The sequence below is a fragment of the Chanodichthys erythropterus genome, chromosome 8 (genome assembly GCF_024489055.1).
Source record: "Chanodichthys erythropterus isolate Z2021 chromosome 8, ASM2448905v1, whole genome shotgun sequence".
NCBI classification, from domain to species: Eukaryota; Metazoa; Chordata; class Actinopteri; order Cypriniformes; family Xenocyprididae; genus Chanodichthys; species Chanodichthys erythropterus.
Window position 1 is genome coordinate 17,696,790 of NC_090228.1, and position 23,967 is coordinate 17,720,756.

Sequence of the window (23,967 nt, forward strand, 5' to 3'; positions counted from 1 at the left end):
TCTCCAAGTATTGTTGTGGACAATGGGTAGCCTTGGTGTCAAAAAGGTTGATAATCACTACCATTAATTTCTGTTTTGTTTGTTTTTTTGCATCATTCTAATTTTAAAAACATAGTTTTGTCAGATTAGCTAACTTCTGGAGACACACTAAGAATGGCTAATCAAACCCATGAATGCGCACTCAAGTGGTCCATATCTGATATTAGTCTACTACCTTTGACTTCCTTTCTTCCCAAATCCAGTCTTCTAGTTTAATATTTCTGTTCTTTCACTCCCTTTCCTTCATTGCTCTAATCAGCTGCATTTGTCATTTGTTACATAAACTTTGACAGTCTTCCCACCTCTCTCACTTTATTTCATGTGCTCACTCATTCTTTTACTTTCTCTCATTTTCCTGGAGTATTCACTTCATTCCAGACCTCTGCTCTCCTTTACTCATTCTCACAGTTTGTTCTCTCTCTGTCTCTCTCTGTCTCTCTGCCTTACTGACGATGTGCTGATAGAGGAATGGAGGCAGTGCACACACCTGGCACTGTCTGTATAACTGGCTCCGATTACACGCCACGAGCCCATTGCCGCACACAGAGGTCACACACACACACGTACACGTACACACACAAACACATTTTCTCTTGGCTCGACACAAAGGAAGAACATCTGTGAAACCAAAGCATGGGGCTCATTAGCAATCAGCAGGGACTGGGACAGAGCGGACATCCCAGCATGCCATTAATACACACCAGAAAAGGAGAGGAGGGATGCGCAAGCTACATATTTTCATAATTGACAAGTCGTCAGGTTGTCTGAACTACTTGACAAGTTGTTCTAAGGAAGCCCTGATTAATTATGCTAGTGTAGGGTCACGGAACGGTCTCGTTTTTTATTTTATTTTTATTTTTTTAATGATATTTTTGGGGGGAGGGGGTTGGGGGGACTGAATTTACCTTAATAATCAAATATTCATTTAGAGGAGAGGTCAAGTTAGTCCCTTCTGTGAGTCACACTGATTACATTGTGACCCGCTATTGAATCATTGGATTTCCTGGCCCATGGGCAAAAGTCCAAAGTGTTTCAGTGGAGTGTTTGTGCACTGACATGCATGAATGTTTAGAGGTTATTGGACACCTCAGGAAACTTTTGCTGGCTACTGTTTAACGACTTTTCTTATCGAAGATGCCACATACATCTTCAAGCATTACAAGATCCTAGAAACCCCCTTGCAGTCTGTTTCAATCTTTAATACACTAGCGTTCAAAACTTTGGGTTTTTTTAAAAAAAAAAAACTTTTTTTTTTTTTTTTAAGAATACTTTAAATAAAAAATGCTTTTATTCATCAATGTTGTGACACAAGTGGCACTATGAAGGCTTTTACATTGTTACAAAGGATTGCTGTATGTAATATTAGTCATATAGCACACCCATTTTCAACATTGAGTAATAGTAATAGTAAATCCACGATTTTTGGCCCTCTAGAAGTAAATAAACAGAACTGCACACATCTTGTGGAAGAACATTGTAATAGTATTTCACAATATTACTGTTTTTTAAATGCAGCTTTTGTGAGCATAAGACACTTCTTTCAAAAACAATCAAAAATCATACCCACTCCAAATGTGGTATGAAAGTACAAATATTGAAGGGCACAAAAATTAATGTTGTACTGATGCAGAACTGCCAAGCAGTTACATTTTAGAAAGTACTTGGGAACATTGAAGCAATTTGAGGTGATAATTTTGTTGTGATAAAGTTTTAAAGTTTCAGTGCCTTATATAGTGGTTTACTCCAGTGCTGCATTAGGTTAAATGATTAAATCTGTGTTTTCCCCAGATGATCGCAACAAATGAACTGTGAAGTACACAGACTCTGAACTCACTGTGCATGTGTGTGTGTGTGTGTGTGTGTGTGTGTGTGTGTGTGTGTGTGTGTGTGTGTGTCCTGTTACACCAAGCCAACAGCCAGTAAAAAGAATTGTGCCAGCAGTAACAAATTAGATCAGATATGTGATTTTCAGAGATGGCTCAGATTCAGTTGCTTATTTATTATAGCTCAGCACAAATGTTTTTAGTGTTTATTTTTGGAATTTCCTTTTTGTAATACGAGTGGCACTGAAATTACTTCACCTTTAATAAACCACTGCTTTATATTTACGTTTGTAGTCAGTTCAATCCTTAATGATTTTTTTGAATATCGATGCTTGTATCCCACCTCACCAACTTGCCAATGCAGACAAGAGGTTAAGTATTTCCCATCATTCAACGGGTGTTAATATTATTTTGCAAAGGTGTTAAGCTCCTCATTAACGGTGTTTAAAACAGAAGTGTAGCCTTATATTGACAACACAACTGTTCAGGTCAAGACCAGGGTGACCAGACATGGAGGGGTCTGGTTTTTACCACATACTTTTACTCTTTCCCTCTCACCACACAAAACTCCTCTCTGTGCCTCCTTGACGAATAGCAGAGCCTCCTAATCTCATAATTATGGTGTAATCTCCTTAATAACATAATGCTCCTAAACTTTACATATATATATATAGAGGGAACTGTTCTCCTCCAAATGGTTCATGCATGCTTTAGGTCAGCCATTAACGCAGTGGTTGATGTTTGATGGACCTTGAATATCCCAAAAAATGTGCAAACAAATATTCTCTCATAATGATCCAGTGAGGAAGGCAGGTTATCCTTCACTGAACAGTCCATTACTGCGGTTATGACAGAGGCACAGCGGTCCGTTGTGTCTCATGAGGTCATGTGATAGCACACTCACCATTGCAGATGGTGACTCAAGTCAGTCGAAAGCTTGTTATCTCTTTCCCTCCACTGCTGTCATCCCGGTATCGATTAGGTTGTGTACCTCAACACACACTTCCACTTGAAGCTGTCTGAGAGGTATATTCGTTTGTATCTGTGCTATTATTTTCATCAGAACTGCATAATATTCTTTTTTAAGTGCTTCAAAATCATACTCTGTTAAGCTCTTAGACCATTGTGGTGTGTATATTTTCTGGAAAGCTCTGTAGAATTTGTATAGAAGTTGTACAAGTTCTGTGCATTGTATAATATGGGTACCTCTGAGCTTTTAAAGGGCCAGTTCACCCAATAATGAAAATTCTGACATAATTTTCTCACGCTCATGTCATTCCAAACCTGACTTACCATACATTGAAAGTCAATGGGATCCAAAACAACACTAGACCCCTCTGACTTTCATTGTATGGAGAAAAACTAAACAAACATTTAATTAATTAATTAATTTATTTATTAACACAATATTTGTTTCTGTTCCATAGAAGAAAGAAAATCATACGCATTTGGAAGAATGCTGTTTTAGCATTCACTTTATTTTTTATTAATGTTTATTAGAATTTTTATATTTTCAATTTTTTTATTTTAGTTTATTTTTATAAAAACTTGCATTTTTATATTTTCAATTTTCATTTTAGTATATTTTTTTATAAAAACTAGTATTTTTATATTTTCAATTTATATTTTAGTTTACGTTTTAGTGATTTTGTTGTCATTTTTATTCGTATATATATATATATATATATATATATATATATATATATATATATATATATATATATATATATATATATATATATCTGTAAAACATATTTCTATGGGGTTAATGCACAACAAACTTCCATATTCTGTAAAACAGGTTGTATCGCTTCCGGTTCAGGTCTTTTGTATGTGCTTGTATTACTCGAGATGCCTTCAAAAAGTGAGCAAAGATGAGCAATGTCCATCGCTTATGCATATTGATATCTAAAAGGTTTTTTTTTGTTGTTGTTGTTTGTTTTTTTTTCTTCTCACTTACATTTAGTGTGCGTTCACACTTGTAGTTCGGTTCGTTTGGTTCATTTGGTCCGGACCAAAGAAGAAAAAAAAAAAAAACATTTAGTCCTGGTCCGATTAATGTTCAGATTGGCAATTTTATCACCGAACCAAAAGATACCGAACCTTCAGTCATAGGGATACATTCACAATGTGATTGGTCGGATTTTATGACGTATTGCCTATTTTGAGACGGAACTTACCGAACATCCAAAACAATGCTGTTTTCTGAGGCAAATGCGCTCGTTGTGTGTGTGTAGCGGTGCGTAACCTGCATGTGAAGATATTTTGGCCAGCTGGAAACTCGTGAAGAGCTTATAAAATGTGCAAAGTAGTCAAAACAGCGGCGGGAATCTATCCGTCATACACACATTTTAGGGTCTCGTCTTCCTGTTTTTGGTTCGGTTACATGTCTTTGGTCCGTGTTGCGTTCATATATCATTCGAACCGCACCAGAGTTCGTTTGGAAGCAGACCAAGACCCATCTTTACAGCGGTCTCGGTCCGCTTGTTTGGTGCGCACCAGGGTTCGGATGGCAGCGTTCACATATGTTCAAATGAACCGCACTAACCGAGCAATCGCACCAGGGTTCGTTTTAATCGAACCAAACATGACAAGTGTGAACGCACCCTTAGATATTTAAATCAAATAAAACAGCAAAAAAATTAAAGAAATTGCTAGGTTAGCTGATTACCTTAAAAGTCCATAGATATCGCCATCAGTTTATACTGCTATTAACACTTTCTCCAACAAGCGGATGCAATGAGACCGGTTTTCCTGTTTGTTCATGTGACGTTTGGCATAAAGCCTATTCATTGAATTTGATTTTATTTCAGTTTTAGTCCTTTTAGTAAACCAGCATCTAAAACACAGCACACTATGCTGGTCTTTTCAGAAGGGTTAGTTCAGTTGAATTTCGCACTTTGCTGCACACTGAAGTGATCATGTGTGTTTGGCTTACACCTCTGCTCACCTTGAAAGAAGATGTGCATAAGAAAGACTTACTGCATTGGAAGCAGATGGAAGCACCTACTGCGGATTTTTAAAGCTTAAATCAGCCCACATCTGCCTGCTTCCTCTCTCTCTTGCTCATGCTTTGTTGTGACTTCACAAAGGAATAACTGAGAGAAGAAGGGAAAGGATGGATCGGGCTGGGGAAGGGAGTAGAGGAAAAGGGATGAGTAGTTAGGCGGATGAAGAGGGCTAGTTGATTTTCATGGATCACAGCCCCTCTTTATGTGTAGTCTAAGTGAGCCAATATTGCAGTAATCTGGAGTAAATCCGGTTTAATTAAGCTACAGAGGTTTAAGGGGCAGCGTTAGATTAGAAGCACATTGTATATGGTGGGAGTGTGCCATGCTTTCTGTCCTTTGATCTCATACATACACACACATATGCCACACATACACCCAGAGAACTGGCACAGAGTCTCCAAGTGGGCCGTTCCGCTGGTGCGTATAGCCCAAACGTGCTCTAATATTCATTTTCCCAGGTTGACAGGAGCTATTAGTCATGCGAAGGATGGCTAAGTTACATCGCTGCAGGCTAAAGAGCACCACATTGAGAAAATGCTGTGCTATGTATCTGTGTATGTACCTCAAAACCGCAATAGCCCTGGAACTACTTGCCAACAATTTTTGCTTTTCTGTTAAATTGTGCGTAGGTGTGGCAGCATGTGACACCTCTTATATTCTGGGCAAAAGATGATCCTTGCACTTGCTGCCTTAGGGGCCAAAGCCTGTTTTGCTGAGAGTTGCATAAAAAACAGGATGCTGGAGTGTGGCGCTACAGATGTGCAGAAAGAAAGATTGGGTGAGGAGAAGAGAACTGAGGGAGGGAGACAGGGAAAGGAAGGGGAAGATATTTTTGCACCAACTCGACAAAAAGTGACTTTTGGGTAAATGAGTGTTGTATCCCATGGTTGGAGGTTCAAGGTTTCTTTTCTGCATGGCCATTATGCAATATAGGGCTCAACAGTAACTGTGAGAAAGAGTGTGAGAGTTTTGGCATGTTCTAAAGGAAAATATCTAGCTTCCGCCAGGCCGCGTTCTGTATTCAACTTACGAATGTGTAAAACTCTTGGTGGCTTTCACACTGCGATCGTTTGCCGCGGCCCGAGCATGGGCGTGATTGTTCCTGCTAAAACCTGCTAAAACGCATGCGCAGGTTACTTTACTTCCTGAACAAGTGTGCACCCGAGTCTGTGTTGCTTTCATTTTCATGCAAACCACAGCACAGTTTGAGTGCAACAGAACTCAGACCACCTCCTTCTGGTAGTTTTGGGTTCAGTACGTTCGCACGACAGCTTTCACATTAGCAATTTTTCATGCAATCCGTGCCCCGTTTCAAACTAAACTACATCCTATGCCTTCCATATTCAGTTACGAAAAAAGTGTAATTGATGTACTGAAGTTGAATACTGTAAGTTGTCTGGCGGAAGCTAGATAGTTTACTTTATAACTTGTTAAATATGGATATTTTTCTTACACAAACACATCCTTTGCTTTAGAAGGCCTTGAGGCTGTATGGTGTACGTTTATAATGGATGAATGCACTTTCTTGAGCTTCAAACGCGTTGGTCCCGTACACTGCTATTATGAAGCTTGAATGTGTCAGGATATTTATTAATATTAATTCATTCCGATTGTGTTCATCAGAAAGAAGAAAGTCATATACACCTAGGTTGGCTTGAGAGTGAGTAAAGCTTGGGGTAATTTTTTTATTTTAATTTTTAAAATGAACTAATCCTTTAAGCCTTGCATTAGTTTTAAAAGAAAGTGAAGTCAGAGGGAATCAAATGTTTGCATTGCTTTTGAACTGAAAATCTGTGTAATTCTGTAATTGATGTGGTAAAAAGTGTTGAGGGGTTTATATTGCTAGCTAAATGCATGATCAGATTACCAAACATAAACAAACATGTTAGGATCAAATGAGGAGTCAAATTTTGTTTCAATGCCATATAACTTTGCACAGAATTCCATTTGATTCAATGCAGGCTTAGTGATTAGTCAACCAGTTGGATGTGTATACCCGGTGGTCCAATCAAATTGCTCCCACATAAATAGAAAAGGAGTATGATGGCAAACATTAAAACTTGGACCTAAGGAGCATCATTTTTGCACAATATTTTACTGTGGGTAGTCATAGTAAAAAAAAAAAATAAAAAAATTGCCTGGCAGACAGAGGAGCTACAGGCGTGCCAGGCTTGCCCTGATCCTTCATTGTTTATGTGCATGTTGTGAGTGTGTTTGTGGGTCTGAGCTTGTTTTCTCAGGTTTATATTCTGAAGTAGCACTTGGCTGCGGGCTGAAAGCAGTTACACTTTAATAGGCCAGTTGTTTACTCTTTTCTGCAGACCCACTCTGGATGCACTCTAGTTCAGATCCCGCCTCTTTGCTGGCAGGTACACTTTGAGCCGTAAAGTTAACGTTGTATGGTGCCCACCACCGTCTTACAAACTGTTTTTAACAATCTGCTCAGAAAGTGCCTGTCTTTTATAATAGCTGTAGGTAATGTAAGCAAGCTTGCGAAATAGACCCACCTCTGTTTTAGGCCTACCCCATTCTGACTTGTTCAACACCACAGGGTGACAAACACCGTGAACTCACTGACTCAGAAAAGACGCTGTATTCACATGGCTTGCATGAATAGATTTTGGGCCCATAAGCTTTCCGTTGCACCCTGAAAGGAATGGATTAAAAAGAGACGGGGGGTCCGGTGGGGGAGTGTGGGTGGTGGGAAGAAGGGATGAAAGAAGAGGTGTGCTTGCCAAAAGCTGGACGTTTTTACGTCTGGCCAAGAGGCAGCATGAATGCCACATGCACCTGATCTTTCATCTCCTCTTGCTCATAGGAAATGGAGAGCAGATTGGGCTTTGGTTTACGTGATGCTCTTGATTGAGGACAAAGAGGAAAGGTTGTTATTGCGGTTAGCCATTGCGTGATCTACAATATAGAGGTCTGGCTTTGATGGGACTCAACCGTACCCTGTAATAGTGATCAGAGAACCCATTGAACCCAGGACAGGGGTAACAATAGCTAAGCCTTCTGTCGAGACCTTAGGAAGGGCAATGATGGTAGGGAGAGAGTCTTAACCTTGGCAGACAGCTCCTTAAGGAATGTTTGGATTGGACCACATCTGCACTGAGGGGTACATCGCTTACACAATGTGGACCAGAGACTTACGCAGAATGGTGAAGCTGTAGGGCTGCTTTAAGCCAGGAACTGCAGTTGTGGTCTCTCCAACATGATCCCCTGCTGATAGCTCCAACAGGACTTCCATTCCCACTACTGTAAAGACTATAATTTAGGAAATTTGTTCATCTATTTGTTGTACTTGTTGATGGTCAGTGACATGTAGAATTATGTCCTTCTCTCTCACACGACTGGCATCCGTTTCATAAGGGCCTGGCTCTTGGAAGGAAGAGTTTGGCCACTGCTCTATTTGTCCTGAAAATTGCACAAGTACTCTCCCAGAGGTTGTGAGTAATTGATGAGTACATATGTTTTTAGGTTTTGCTCTTTAGATTCAATGCCTGGCTCTCTCTACTCTACCCCCTTGCTTGGTCAGTGGAGACTGTCTTTTTTCACAGCTTTTTGGCTTGGAATGTAAACCTCCTCCTCCTCCTCAGGCTTTGAGCTTATAGATTATATGACATGACCATTTAAGGGCTATTCCTAAGCTGTCCAGTTCTTTGGCAGTAATGCACCAACTTTTTTAAAGGTCACCTGCTGATTGACGTTGGTTTATCTGTGACTGAGCAGGTCTCTGAAGTCTATTGCTCCACAGCGGTCCATAATGAATCATTTAACAACAGTGTTGGGCTTCCTCAGAAAAAAAAGAGTAACATTTGTGTCGGATGTTTTTGATTTGATCTCTCATACAGGCTGTCTGGCCCAAGCCTAATGTCTGGATTTTCTAAGCACTTGGTGTAGTTAAACTCAGGGGTGGTCTGCTTCTCTCAGAAGAGGCTTTAAGGGTTCACATCGAGCCAAGGCTGATTGTACACAATAAGGTCAGATGCTGGAGGAAGCCCTGTGTGTTTCCTACATGTCAGACTCATAACTGTGAGAATATAGCTGCACCTGGCCTAAACACAAAAACTAATCAGTGCTAAGTAGTTCATCTAGTTTGTAAAACCATCATCACAGACTCTCTTGCATCTGCATGTAATGTGTTTACAAAGAGATTGCAGATACATGCGTGACTGTTTCAAACAATGGTCAACAAATATCTGCCCTCAAGTCTTCGTGGAAAGTTCCTACTAATGAGATTGGATGTTGTAATTAACAAAAAACAAAAAAACAACAACAACAACAACAAAAAGATTTTTGTTTCAACACAATGAATGTTTTGTTGGAATGCAATGAATGATTTGAGCAATTACATATTTTGTAAATTTTAAATGATTTTTTTAATATGACTTGAAGGCATCTTGTCCATCAGTACTCAGGAGCTTTGTGAAAGCACTCACCACTTGTTTTTTATAGCATTAGTGAATCAAGGGTCTGTTGAGCTTAAAGTTGATTAGCACACTCTTGCAGAATATATATATATATATATATATATATATATATATATATATATATATATATATATATATATATATAGGGCCAACAATGGTTGAACGTCTTGCATGCAGACACTATTATAAAATCCACCTGTTTTTTTTTTTTTGTTTTTTTTATAATGTGGGCTTTAAGTGGAGCAGCACTCGGTACCATGTGCATTCAAGCGAATATGTCGTAGTCTGTATTTACACAGCTGCAAAATGACAGGAGCAAGTCAGGTGAAGGCCCTGGCCTCATGCTGGCCCAGCAGGATCCTCTGTGAGCAAACGTTGACGATTCGGGCCATGATTCAGAGACACCGTCTGCCTCTCCAACCGCTGCTTTCACTCCAAACATCGTCTTTCCTGTCTGGAGAAGAGCGATAGGGCAAAGTCCACACACACTGACTTAGATATACATCTTCAGAATCATACTCATATAAACACTAAGGAGAGAATCTTCAAAGTGACCTACTGAGGTGTATTGGTTAAACAGTAAAGCAGGGTCATGCTGGTTGCTGCCGGTGGTGTGGTTCGAGACTTTGTGAAAAAGTGGACGACTTCTCAAGGGTGACTGCTGAAACTTTATGCTGTTGTGCTTGGCAGCATTTCCTCAGACTCACCGATACATGTCTGCCCTATTTGGACAGTCTCTGAGCACAGGGCCCCTCAGGTGGGAACTCTTAATGTGTGTGTGAGAGAAATAAGAAGCAGAAAGCAAGACAGAGACATTCTCTAGCTTTTTGTTGGACTTCTGTTCTCTAAAGAGAAAAAAGGATGCCAATCCAAAGATTCAACAAATAGATTTTGTCTCCAAGAACTCTCTGAGAGTTTGGGTGCGAGGTCAACATATATCACCTAAGCTTGGTTATTCACCTTTCCAGCCTTGGTCTCCACATCCTCCTGTTCCTCCTGAAACAGTCTGAGAGCTATTTTTGCCCTTTGAATCTATAATTAAATCACTAGAAATGGTACAGTGGACAGCCCTTACTGCATGGGTGTACAGAGTCCCGGCCAATACTGTGACTGATGACTCCATCCCCTCCTTGTCAAGTTTTACCTGCAATTGCTGTCATCATTTCCGTTAAGCCTGTTCTGAACTTTACAGTGTCCTGACAATGAAAACCACTCTGCTAGATCATAGGAGTTAATAGGTTTTGTGGAACAGTGTTCCACCAGATTCTCAGAATTTGAGAGCAGCACGGAAAATAGATTCTTAAGCATTCCGCACATAATACAGACCCTTTGGTCAGAGTAGAAGTTTCAAAGATTGTGCTTAATTACTCGTGTAGCCCCACATACCCCATCTATGATCTCCAGCCATTATTTACTGATTGCCCGAGGCTACTAATATTCATTGAGCTTCACATATGAGTTTATTAATTGGGGAGGTGATAGAGAGAGTGTGTGATAATGATATTCACATTGTCTGATCTCTTTCCACTGTCAAGATGCAAATGCCAGGTCTGCTTGTTTAAGACCAGCATCTCTGCTAAAGTATCCATGTAAAGTTGTTTTTTTTTTTTGTTTGTTTTTTTTATCCTGTGTTAAAAAAGTAAAAGCAAAATATAATATGTTGTCAAGAAGAACTTTGTTTATGAGCTTGTAGTGTCTTAGCATAGTAAAACTTATTAGAGGTACTGAATTCAGTGCTGTTGTGTTTATTATTAGTTGTTAGTGTCCTGGATAATAACTATGCCGTGTACCAGTGTACTTTTTTTCCGACCTCTTCTGCCTCACAGATTTATTTGCTGACATCCCTTCTAATCTCCAGCTGTTGGTCTCTTGGCAGGTCTGCAATTTTCGAAACCCCTGGGTGGAATTGTGAAAGTTGATCTGGCGTTTGTAGACAAAATATTTTGAAAGTGTCTTATGCCACCTTGATGCCTAACATGGAGAGTGAAATGGTGCAGATTTATGTGTTAATGAGCTGAAAAAAGAACATGGACATCACAGTCTTGTAGAGAAGGGTACATCTAGATGGGCAGCACGGGTCCTGCTTAGTCATGGATATGCGCATGATAAGAACATCCTTTCAGGTCACTGATGATAAGATACAAGGCTTTGATCTTATTGCTCAAGGCTGGACAAATACAGATAGTTCTATATTCACAATCATAGACAAGCAGACAAATCAACTAACTCAAATAGCTTGCTTGACACAAGCACTTCCTTGGTACGGTCGTTGACATTCCCACGTAGAGAGCCGATTTGATGATAGTTATGCAATATCATCTGGCAGAGAGAGTGTGAGAGAGGGTAAGGGAGTTATTAGCAAACTCTTCTTTAAAACTGCTGTGATTGCATCCATGCTTTCTCTGTCCTCATTCCCACAACCCACTGTCTCACAGGAAACCATGAATCTCCACAAAGTCTCAGAGGAAACACAGATCCAAATGCGCAAAAGGTTTGTTTTCTTGAATTAGCGTTGTAATAAAGTGTTTAGTATCATGTTTTACTGCTAAACTGAAGTTCCTGTTGCTACTGGCTTAACTCAATTAGCCCATACAACTTGTAAAAAAAAAAAAAAAAAAAAAAAAAAAGAACACACATTCCCAGAGAGTATGATGCACATAAACTGCACTGTATGTGTTATGCTTTTATGAAATTTGACTTCAAAGACTTTGTGTCAGCTTTGATGACAACAAAAACTGCTGTTTCAGTCAAGTGTCAGGGTGATCTTGTGTTCTCGTTTTTCTCAGTTGTATCTGCCGGTGTACACTTACAGTTAGATGGCAGGGTCATCCGGAGCCCTGTGTGATCTGACACTGTGGGAAAGATACTTTGATGCCACCTTCATCTTCCCACAGCTTCCAGACAGTCTTCCAGTCTTCTCTTGTCTTATTAAGAGAGCATAATATATCGCCTGAAAGATAAAACAGTGCTAGTGTCTCCAGACCTGCATACGCATGTGCTTGCCAGTTTTTGCATGTGGGCCATGTCATATTTTGTTTGTTGTACTGCTGGAACACACCACTTGCTGGAAAACCAGGTCATAAGTTGGTCTAGATGGTTTTTGGGACATGGTAGGTAGTTGCTGGTCCAAATTGGTCTACCGGATCAAATCAGCTTTATTAAGTTGATTTACTAGGTTGAAACCAGGTGTACCAGCTTTACTGATCAACCATCTTGACCAACTTGACTTGAGCCATGTTTCCACTGCAAACTTTCCCTAGAAACTAGGGACTTTGGGGTGGTACTAGGTGTGTTTTGACTGCAGGAACCAGGGTCTAAACGAAGTTCCAGGTAAAAATTTTCCTTTCAGAATGTGAGGTAGTACTTTTTCTAAGTTCAGAAACTGGGGTTAGGACTTGGGTGCTAAACATGTTGATTGGTTGAGGTCACGCAGCATTTTGATAGGTTGACTCAACCACCATTTTAAAAGTCTATTGCGGTGCGTGCAGTAAGAGTTGTTTGCTATTCGAATCAACAATGGAGTATACGACCAATGGACACTAAAATGAGATTCAGGCTTTATTAAGTTTATATGTGGAGGACGAAATACAGCGGGAACTGGAAAGTCACGCGCAGTCCTATATCACTGGACTAATTTGCTTATTCTTCATGGTACTTTAGACAGAGATGGAAACGGAAACAGCAATAGGTCTTGGGGGTAAAAGAGTTCCAAGGAGAAAAAAAAGTTCCTGGGACAAATTGTTCCGGGTATTTTCAGTGGAAACAAGGCTTTGGACAATGATCAGTTTGAACCAGCTACAAACCATGCAGAACTAGCTACCACCTTAAGTTGGGTTTTATTGGATTTTCCACAGGGTATACATGTTATGCCAATTTAGAGTATACTGTACATACATCTCCCCCTCAAGATGTGTTCTAGAGAAGTTTTTTTTTTTTTTTTTTTCAAAGCCACCTGCACTCTTTAAGGCACTACGGAGAGAAAAAAAAAAAAGAAAAAAAAAAAAAACCATGAATACCTGTCAAAAATATGTGTATGTTTGAAGTCTTATTCTTCACCTCAGCTGGAACTGATACAAATGAGCATCTCTATTTATCTCCATTGCTCCAGATAGGCAGCGATAAGCTGGAAGCCGATTAAAGACATAATAAAACCATAACCATAAGGCCGTAAAAGTGCTTTCCTTCAGATCAGTCGCTGCTGATGGGAGGAAACGATCAGCACCTGTTTGGACCAGATCCAGATTATTGTTTTCCCTGAGCTGTTGTTTATGATGGGGGCAGCATTGACTCCTTTGACCGCTCATGTTTTTGCTTTCATGTCTCTCATGTTGTGTAAGAGGTTTACACTTGCTGGAAATCAGCCAGAAACATGAAGAGTGAGAGTATGATGGAAACTTTGAACTGCAAAGTGTTGTCCTTTATCTTTCAAGTGTTTGGTAGTGGTAATTTCTCCTCTGATCCACCACCTGTATGCACTGTTTCTCAAAGCTTGGGGTTGGATTTGTCAAAATGATGTGAATATTCTTGGATTTGGAAGTAGTCAGGCCCATAATGTATTATACAGTAGACCAGGGATTTCTCTTTAGTTTATCTTCGAGTTTCTCAATACTGTTGTGTTCCTTAGAGGCAGAGAAGGAGGAAGAGGAGTGGGAGGAAGGATAGTTTGGGGTCAGCTGAGGGAGCTGGCCGAGGTCATGTGAACGGCAAAGAGAGAAGAATCAGAGAGGATTCTTTTTGGAAGATAATCCGAGAGGATTCTTTTTGGAAAAACATCCCTCAGACTGTCACTGTGGTTTTGGATGTGGTTTTGGATGGTTCGGAGCGTTTTAGTGAGCCATAAGCTTGCTATCTACCTGAGTGGAACATGCCAAACTGGCCTGTAATCATGTGGTTTCGACTTCCACTCCACTGATTCATTCACTTGCTCCACTTGGATTAGCAGGTTGTGTGACTTTACAATTAAGGCACTAGAGAACAGTCTATGAGTGTGACTATTGTATGTGTGTGTGTGTGTATGTGTGTGTGTCTCTATGTGCTTTACTTGTGTTTTTTGTCTGTATGTGTTTGGAATAGCACTAATTTTATTTCTGCAGTATGTAGTATGTGCATTGTGTGTTTGCATAATAATTGTATGCAGAACACACTAAAATGTATACTATATCCCATTTACCATGCTGGCCTTTTTTCCTCCCATTTCCTAGTATTCCATTCTTAACATAGCCTGTATGTGTTTACATCCTTTTACAATGAGCTAAAAAGGGAATTAGGAAAGGACAAAAAAGGACAACAACACGGCTCAAAAACAAGGCTCAATCAAACATCCATCCACAAGCATCTTAATAACAGATCTCTGTTCTCTCTGAAGAGCACCTGGTGCACAGCTCATCAGGAACAAATCCCCATCAACTCCAACTCACTCACTCATTTCCTCCTGATAAACAGATTCAAGACTCTTTCTCTCTCTTTTATCTCCTGATGCACAGCACTGATGCTGTACGCTCATCAGGAAGGAAGTTCACTCCTCTGTTACCGTAGCGACCACGTAATCTAGTGACACACTGAGCTGATTGTATCTGCGGCTCTGAATTCGATTAGCCATGGCTGCTGCAATAAGATAACCTGCTCTATCATTGCTTAAGAAAACAGCTACTGTCTTAGGCTGAATTGGCTATATTGTTTAAGAGTCAAGGTGACTGATAAGACTCTCAGATGCAATCGGCATCAACCGTGATTGTGTCTTACTACAGCAGTAAAAACTCTATTTGTCCATGTTGTTGTGTTTCGATAAAAATCTTGATGCTAATTAAACTCTATGTTAAGCCCTTTAGTTGCGGAAATGAACCTGTTAGATCAGAGCAGTTGTGGTCTAATGTCATTTCCTGACTGATATCCTGTCCATGTTAACATCTTCTGACTTCACTCTGGTTTCTCCATTCATTGCAGACCCTCTCTGATTGTCTTCACATGCTCATTCAATGACATTTGTTCTCTATTGTATTCTTCCTTCAGTGAGCTGCATTCCCTCTTGAAAAACAAAATATAAACACCAGCTGCCACAAATCAGTTCTCACTTTCTCATCAGGCCTCTCCAGCATATATTATAGAAACAGATAATGAACCGGAAAGTGCTCATTTGTTCATTTGACCATCCAGTCATTTGTTCATTCGTGTTATTTTGAGCAGAGTTTGCAAACATGGGTTAGGGGACCCCCAGGATAGTGCCAGAGGGTCCACAAAAAATTTGGTAGGAAAAGGGGCTTTTAAACACATTTACTGAGTTTGACATTACTATTGTTTCAATTTTCTTTCTTCTTTTAAAAGATTGATTGGGAATTATAAAATTAATTGTGATTATTTTATTCTATTATCAACCCTCATTTTCAACAGTAAGAAATATTGCATACAGTATACTGCATAGATTTTCAATGAATCTGCTTTTTCATAGTTTTATGGGGAAAAACTGGGAAAATATATAATTAATTAAATAATAATTAATAATTTTCTTAAATAATAATGCATTTTTAAATATGAATTAAATATTTAATAATATGTTTATGGTTTTAGTACAGCGACACTATAAAAGCTAATTATTTGTGTTTTAGGGTCCCTCACAAAGGAATCATCAATTTTAGGGGTCCTTACCATCAAAAAAAAAAAAAGAAAAGAAACAAAAAAATTAAAGTCCTTTGTGTAGAAGACGGTTGCTGAGAATGACAGTGGAGAAATGGAGATAGATGAAGTTTTGATAGGTCACATTCCAGATATAGATGAAAAAAAGAAGATAAAGTTAGACCATAGCTTAGCTGGTGGTCCTATCTTAAATCATATGCATGTGTTGATTGTGGGGGCACAAACATGGTGGTTCACCCCTCACTGTCCACAACTGCTGATAAATCATGTGAAGATTCATGATATGAACTCTTAGATCTTCCAACTTAACCCATCCAACAAGAGAATGCGAGTGAAAGTTTAACAGGTATCAGACCTATGACTTACTTGTGCATCTCACCAAAGTGGCAGGTCTTTAGCCAATGACAGTGAGGGAGATGAATGGATGCAGAAGTCAAACAGAGAAGAGATAAGGCCAATATTTACAATGAGAGCCCAGCCCAAGGCCGCATACCTGCCATGCTCATCTGACCTCAGGGGGCGTGTAGGTGGGTGTGGGAATCTGTGGCCATTTGGAAAAGAGACAGGAGATCATTACTGCCTCAGAGGCACTGAGGATATTTAGCAGAGCTCCATAAAGATGCACAAAGCTGTATGTGTCAGTTTTATTACTGATATGAACATTGTGAGAAGCAGTGCAGTCTTTATCTGAAGTACTTAATCACTGAATAAACTGTGGTCTTTTCTCATATAATTCAATCGTTGTATATTTTCACTTTGGCCTTTTTTAAGTCTTATTTTGGAGAAAAGGAAAGGCAGAGAGGGAAATCAGAAACAAATTAGCACCTTAGGTTTAACAAATAACCAATTTTTAATGTATGTGGTTCTTAAATTTGTATTTAATTTGATGCCATCAAATTAAATTAAATTAGGGCTGCATGATTAATCTTATTTTATCACGATAACGATATCTGCTTCTCTCGATTGATTTTAAATAATCGTCACGATATTGGCCCGCTCTATGAAAATGAACATAATTTGGAAATATTGGAAGTAATATTAGGAATTTCGCTCAACTCAACTTTAACTCAACTATTGTTTAAAAATTACTATATGGCTGGCTTAAACTAAAAGTGACATTTAAAAGACCATTACCCAGATGGTTTTATAAAGAACTAGATATTTAAATAGTTTGTGGAAGTTAAAGAAGTTAGTTTAAAACTATTTTTGGTCCTCTTTGGAACCTGGAAATAGTGCCCATGAAAGATTAATTTTAATTTATGGGTTCTCCTAAAGACACAGGCCATGTCCTGAGTAGAATCTGATAGCGATATTGTGTACAGGGCTTTTTGTCCATGTTTTCTTGCACACAAGATCACAGAGGACATCAGGCATGGCGCTTGTGGAGATTTTCACGGAGAGTTTCCCAGCTCTCCTCAAACATGCGTGTATGACTCGGCTCTACTTCTGCGTTCAGGGCACTTTTGATACAATGCAGCAGGTGCTGAGGCTTCTATGAGCCGTGAGGTGAGAAAGATCAAGTTCCTGTGGGAGAAATGTGGGTCTTTACTTTTATCAGGTGCACTAATGTGTAGAATCGGAATGAGAATGCTTTGCCCATGTGTGATCTGACAAATTATGAAAGAGTTTTGTCAGCACTGGGCGGTGTGTGTGTGTGTGTGTGTGTTTCAGGGCTGAGATGGGTTTGTGGTGACAAGGGCATTCCCCCTACGGCAGCAAAATATCACTTTTCTGCCCATTGGGAAGAATTACCGACATGAACCGCAGAAACCAGCAGTCGGGTTTGAGTTACAGGCAGCAGATTTAAAGGCCTTTTCTGAGCAGGCTGTATCATTTACAAAGCATTCCCCAGGACTGCATTTTTATCGGTCAGTATGACTCATGAGTTGGGCCAGAGAGCAGATTTTCACAGAGCCACTGTTAATGCGTGTTGTTTGGAGATTTTTTTTTTTTTTTTTTTTTAAGTCTGTGCCAGTTTACATCGCCAGAGATGAACGTTTTTGGTTTTGTGGTAATTAGTGGTTTCTCTCTCTCAGAAAATCATCACGCTCTTAAAAAGTTTCTTTTATTTGCTGTTTCGCATTCAAAGAGGCCAGGGTTAGAGTCTGATGAATGACTTTAAAGCGACCAAAATACATATGTTAGAAAAACCTCCAACAGAGCTGCCTACATGACCCGGTGAAAAAAAGGGGGAAAATGATAAAAGCGTGAGAAAAGAAAGAAACTAAAAAAAGAATGAAAGAAAAGAACAAACAAACAAAAGTCCTTGTGATTTTGTTTGTTTAATGTTGCTGATGGTTTTTGTGGATGTTGTTATGTGATTCTAAATGAATTTTAGAAGGATGTTCTGAATGGTTGCAAGGTGGTTACTCACTAGCCCAAATAGTCTCTATGATAGTCTAGATATGGTTCAGTTCACTCCTTCAATGGGACTTTTACCCGTTTTATCGTCCGCCAAGCAAAAAACAAGGAAAGTAATTTAAGTTTTTTTCTTCAACAAAACTGAAATTACAGTTGTCATTTAGTCGAAAACCGAGAATGAACCCAAAAATAATGTTTCGGTAATTGGGTAATTGAACTTTTTAAATGTTTATTCTGTAGTGTCCTGATGAAATAACCCCAAGAAAAGGCAAAACAAATGTCTTCTCCTGTATGAGCATGTCAGATTTAATGGCCATTGGCCATCCAGACAGGCACTTCTAAACTACACAGGCACCGCCTGCCTCTCCTATTTCTCTTTCTCTGTCTCTCTCACACACTCTTTGTCCTTAGGCTTCTATCAGAGTTGATGGATGCATTTCTCAAGAGCCTTTGTTTGATGACTCCAGTGATGCCCCACTTTTCAAATTGCGAATGACCGTCTCTTTCCACGGCTATTTAGAACGGATAGATGTGCAGTCAGACTTGCCACAACAGATATGCTGCAGCATCGCTCCATCAATCCAACTTCATTCAGTTATTTACAGGCTATTAGCCTGCTCTACTATATCACTACAATATTTACTGGTGCATCCGGAGCAAATCGGTAATAAAGTAATCATACAAAATCACACGGGCCACTCGCCTGCTGCGTCAGTGCCTGCCGCTATGTGAGAACTTAATAGGAAGGGAAAGCCGATCTCTCCCTCTATAGCCCGTGCCCCGCCGCCGACATATTGAGATGCTAAATCAAAAACACGCTTTGCTGCTTCTTCTTTGCAAATAAAGAAAGAAGAAAGAAATGCATAAAGGGCTAGCTGGAAAATCGATTGCCGCAGTGGCTCACGTTTCCAGTCGTATCGGAGTGAGAGAGAGCGAGAGAAAGAGAGAAAGCAGTCTGGGATGAGACGGCTTTTATATCATATTATGTCACCAGACGACTCAGCACCTGATTCTCTCATCAGCTTACCAGACAAACCCCCTCCCTCCTATTGCTCTTTCCCATTTTTTTTTTTTTCTTTCCTGTTAGATGGGAGAGTACACACTCTGGCCTAGTGCCCTGAATAGCACACTATATAGTGGATAAAGACATTTATGGTTTATTTTTATTGTATACAAACCATATCAAGTTTTAAGTTCAGTGCATAACATCATTAATGAAATATTCTGGGATCAGAACAAATTAAGTTCAGTCAATGGCATTTGTGACATAATTACCACAAACATACTGTATCATTTTCACTCGATCTGGGTTACAGTTACATTGGAAGTGAATGGGGCCAATTCATTAATACTTTAAATAGTATAGCCAAAATATGTAAAGAATATGTGTGTTAACATGATTTTAGTTAGGAAAAACTTTTCTGTATAAAGGTATCTCCAATTTTTATCACCATGATAACGTAACAGTGTAACTCTAGCTAAACTCTAATACTGTTTTAAATAATTTTAACACCTTTCCAGCTCAAATAATACACAAGGTTTTAACAGAATTAATGTAAGTGCTTTTATAAAAATTATAAGCTTCACATTTCAAAGTTTTTTGTTGTTTGCATATTACACTTCAAAAGATCTTCTCTGCCTTAACCTGTCCTCAATCTGACCTGTGTTCTCAGTAATGGTTTGAGATGAGACTTTATGAATTTGATATTTAAATTGGAGGAGGCAGTTAAGTAATAATACTGAGCTGTAGACCTTCATCTCTTTCTGTCATTTTTTTTCACTTTAATTTTATATGCTCTTTTGTTTCCATGGTGATGCAGTGTGTCGGCGCTGTGAGGTTAAGGACAGTTGTGTTGCACTGCCTCATTTTCTGTCATTCACTGTCATTCTTTCATTCAGCTCCTTTCATTGTCCCTTGTCAATATTCAAAAACGGGTCAGGTTCACATTTACTAAAGCGTCATGACACTGTGCTCTTCGTGAAGGACAGATAGTGGGCTTGTGCATAAAAACATTTTGCATGGTGAAAATCCAGATTTAATTTGTTTGTTTGCACTTTCAATCATTTATAAGTTGGTTTGTCAATTCATTCATTTACATCAGCTCATGATTTGTTTATCATTTTGTTCATTTGTTAGCTCATACATTAATTTGCTCAGTCAGTGATTCATTTGTTTGTTTATTCATGAGTTGGTATATTAGTCCATTCATTCATTCAGTTTATTCATTGTGTTTGTTCATTTATTCATGAGTTGGTTTGTTTGATCATTTATTCAATCACAAGTTGATTTGTTAGTCCATTCATTCATTCGGTTTATTCATTGTGTTTGTTTATTCATTCATGAGTTGGTTTGTTAGTTTATTCGTTCTTTCATGAGTTGGTTTGTTAGTTCATTCATTCATTCATTCATTCATTCGTTCATTCGTTCGTTCATTTACTCATTCATTCATTTGTTCGTTCGTTCATTCGTTCATTCATTCATTCCTAAGTGAGTTGGTTTGTTAGTCCATTCATTCATTCATTCATTCATTCTTTCATTCATTCATTCACTTGTCTGTTGATTCATCAATTTCCTCATTCACTTGTCTGTTGATTCATAATTTCCTCATTCATCTCATTCATTCATTCATTCATTCATTCATTCATTCATTCAGTTTGTTCATTGTGCTTGTTTGTTCATTCATTCGTTCATTCATTCATTCACAAGTTGGTTTGTCAGTTCATTCATTCATTCACTTGTCTGTTGATTCATCATTTCCTCATTCATCTCATTCATTCATTCAGTTTGTTTATTGTGCTTGTTCATTCATTCATTCATGAGTTGGTTTGTTAGACCATTCATTCATTCATTCATTCATGAGTTGGTTTGTTAATCCATTCATTCATAAGTTGGTTTGCTAGTCCATTCATTCATTCATTTATTTCTGAGTTTGTTTTTTAGTTCATTCATTCATTCATTCATTCATTCATTCATTCATTCATTCATTCATTCATTCTCATGTTGTCTGTGCATTCCTTTAGATCTGGCAGAGACAAATTCTGACAGTCCTGAAAGATAGTTGGACCCAAATGTCATGATGAAGTTTTCAAATCCAGTCTTTTTCCCTCTCTCTTTAATGTATTCAGCATTCATGCATATATCAAGTTAAAGATCATTAATCAAGCCCATAACTGAAAAATGACTAATAGTTAATCAGCATGCTTGTGTATTCCATGTACTCAACAGGACTTATTAGAAAAATGTGTTTATTTAGTTTCAGCCACGTGGTCAGGAAAGCTGGAATATTATTTAAGCTTTTCATTCAGCTGTGGCGGCCCACGATTCTCAGAGTTTAAGCGCTGAACTCCAGAGGAGAGTTTTGGGTCAGTGCAAAGGCTACAAAGGGCCACTGAGAAGTTCTCAACACCCGACCAGCTGGATTGACAATCCATTACTGTTGTAATTTTGGATCTTAGTTTTTCTTTCACTGGGACTGCAGAGTTGACTGTGGGTCTAGACCGACAGCAAACAGAGAAGGCCAGAGATTAAGAGTGGATATAGTGTCCTCAGATCCAAACGCTGGAGGGCTCAGGATGTGTGTGTGTGTGTGTGTGTGTGTGTGTGTGTGTGTGTGTGTGTGTGTGTGTGTGTGTGTGTGTGTGTGTGTGTGTGTGTGTGTGTGTGTGTGTGTGTGTGTGTGTACTTGTCTACCTATCTAACAGGGGACCATGGTGTTGTTCAGGGCTCTGAACCGATTCAAGGAACGAAAGCGAAAACCGGAAATGAACGAAATTTTGACCAGAACGTAACCAGAAACGGAAACAAAATCAAATTTAATCGTTCTGAACAGAAACGCTAATTTGAAATGGCCATTAACCGGTTAATAACGTTATTTTATCGTTTAATATATCGTCATTTAATATTTTGATTTTGTAGTCAACCAATCACGAATTCAAATAGTACAGCCTATGCAAATGTGACGCTGAAATGCCCATGCCCGATGAAATGCTGAAATGATCCAATGAGTGAAATGCCCGCGCTCACGCTCTAAAGTGAGATATGCCCGCGCTGACGCGCTCAGCTCAGCTGTCAAGTCATCATAGGTAAGTCAATGGCAATGCACTGGCATTAGTTTTTCCGATGATTTATGTCACCAACCGTCAAAAATTAGGCGGCAGGCCTACATTTAAGTGAAAATGAATGTCAAGTAATGCAGCTTGTTGTGTGTTTTGAAACCAGCAAAAATTGCAGGATAGTACAATTTTCAACGTCACATCACACATCTGCAGCGCATCTGTGAATGGAGAAAACTAGGCCTACCTACATAACACATATAAAATAAAAGGGAATATTTAGGCCTCTAGGCTACGCGACATATTTCACTTAATAGAAAAGGAAAAGACATTCTGCTTGTTTTCGTTATTTGAGTGTCTTTTGTAAATGTATGAATGATGTCTTGCCTGTATGACCATAAATTACGGAGACAGTTTACTGTCTTATAGAAGGAAAACGATTCCAGTGGTCGCGCCGGTGCCTCACGCGTACGCACACTAATTCTTGCATTGCTTGATATCGCAGCCTGTTAAATATTAAAATAAAATACAATCAAACGTTACACTGCTCAGTTCAATTCTGTAATACAATCTGCCGTTTACAACCCGGGACCACCACCTCACTGTGGTGTTATATGTGAAGGATTTCGATAATGCGAGTGAAGTACAAACTCATAAAATAAATAATAGTTTAGCATGCATTCGTCCCGAAAATGAACCTTGGATTCATGCCGCATGAGAAAGGTAGGCTACAGATTCACTTTAAATTAATTCGTTGTGCATCTTATTTAGTTTTATTTCCAATAAAACTATTGGAAATTTCAATTTCCAATTGAAATTGGAAATTGAAATTTTCAATTTTTTCAATTTTTTTATATAAATATTTATATTTATAAATTGATGTTTATATAGTCTGAATAGTCCAACTGTTTAGAGGTTTTGTATAAGTGGATATGTAAAATAATATAGGGCAGTGTGGTTCATAATTTATGTTTACATTATATGTATAACATTATAAACAAAGCTATGTAGGCTAGGCCACTTTTACATTTTACTTTATTTACCAATAACTTTATTATCATTATTTCTAAATGTAACAAAATGCGACCTAGGCTATAGGCCTATGCGACTTATCTTTTTTTCCTCTCGGGAATAGCGTCAGTATTTTTAACCATGCAGCAAACATTAAAATATCTTGAAAAAAATACTTTAATTTATAAACTATTGTTTTTCCTTTCGTTAATAGGCTTACATTTGGACAGAATCTTGTTATAAAAGATAGCCTAATTGTATGCCTATTGACTAAGACGGCAAATACACTCTCTTTGTTTTTTAATAAATAAAATGCTGTATGTATTATTATAATTATTATTATTATTATTATTATTAGGCTATTATTAAGTAGGCTACATGCAAAAAATAAATAAATAAATAAAAATAACGTTATTAACCGTTATTTTTTCTAAAGAAACCGGTTTCGGAACGTTTATAATAACAAGGAACGCTGGAACAGAAACGTTAAAATACCGATTCTGCTCGGAGTGGAACGATTGAATTTTTTTTTTTCCATTTTTAAGCCCTGGTGTTGTTACACATTCACCAACAGGGGACCACCAAGCAAAGAGGGGATATTTTTCAGGT

The 23,967-nt window shown here is 38.6% G+C and overlaps 1 protein-coding gene across 11 annotated transcripts in view; it reads left to right on the forward strand.

Annotated features, from left to right (window-relative positions):
* The window catches only part of nav3 (neuron navigator 3), a 171,735-nt gene that overhangs the window by 8,390 nt on the left and 139,378 nt on the right, over positions 1-23,967 (forward strand). The window contains exon 1 of one of the 11 annotated variants that reach the window (XM_067392186.1): positions 2,782-2,888. The exons of the other annotated variants lie outside the window; for them this stretch is intronic. The gene's annotated coding sequence lies outside the window, so the exon portion shown is untranslated. Of the gene's footprint in view, positions 1-2,781; positions 2,889-23,967 lie in introns of those variants that run through there. 11 annotated transcript variants of the gene reach the window in all.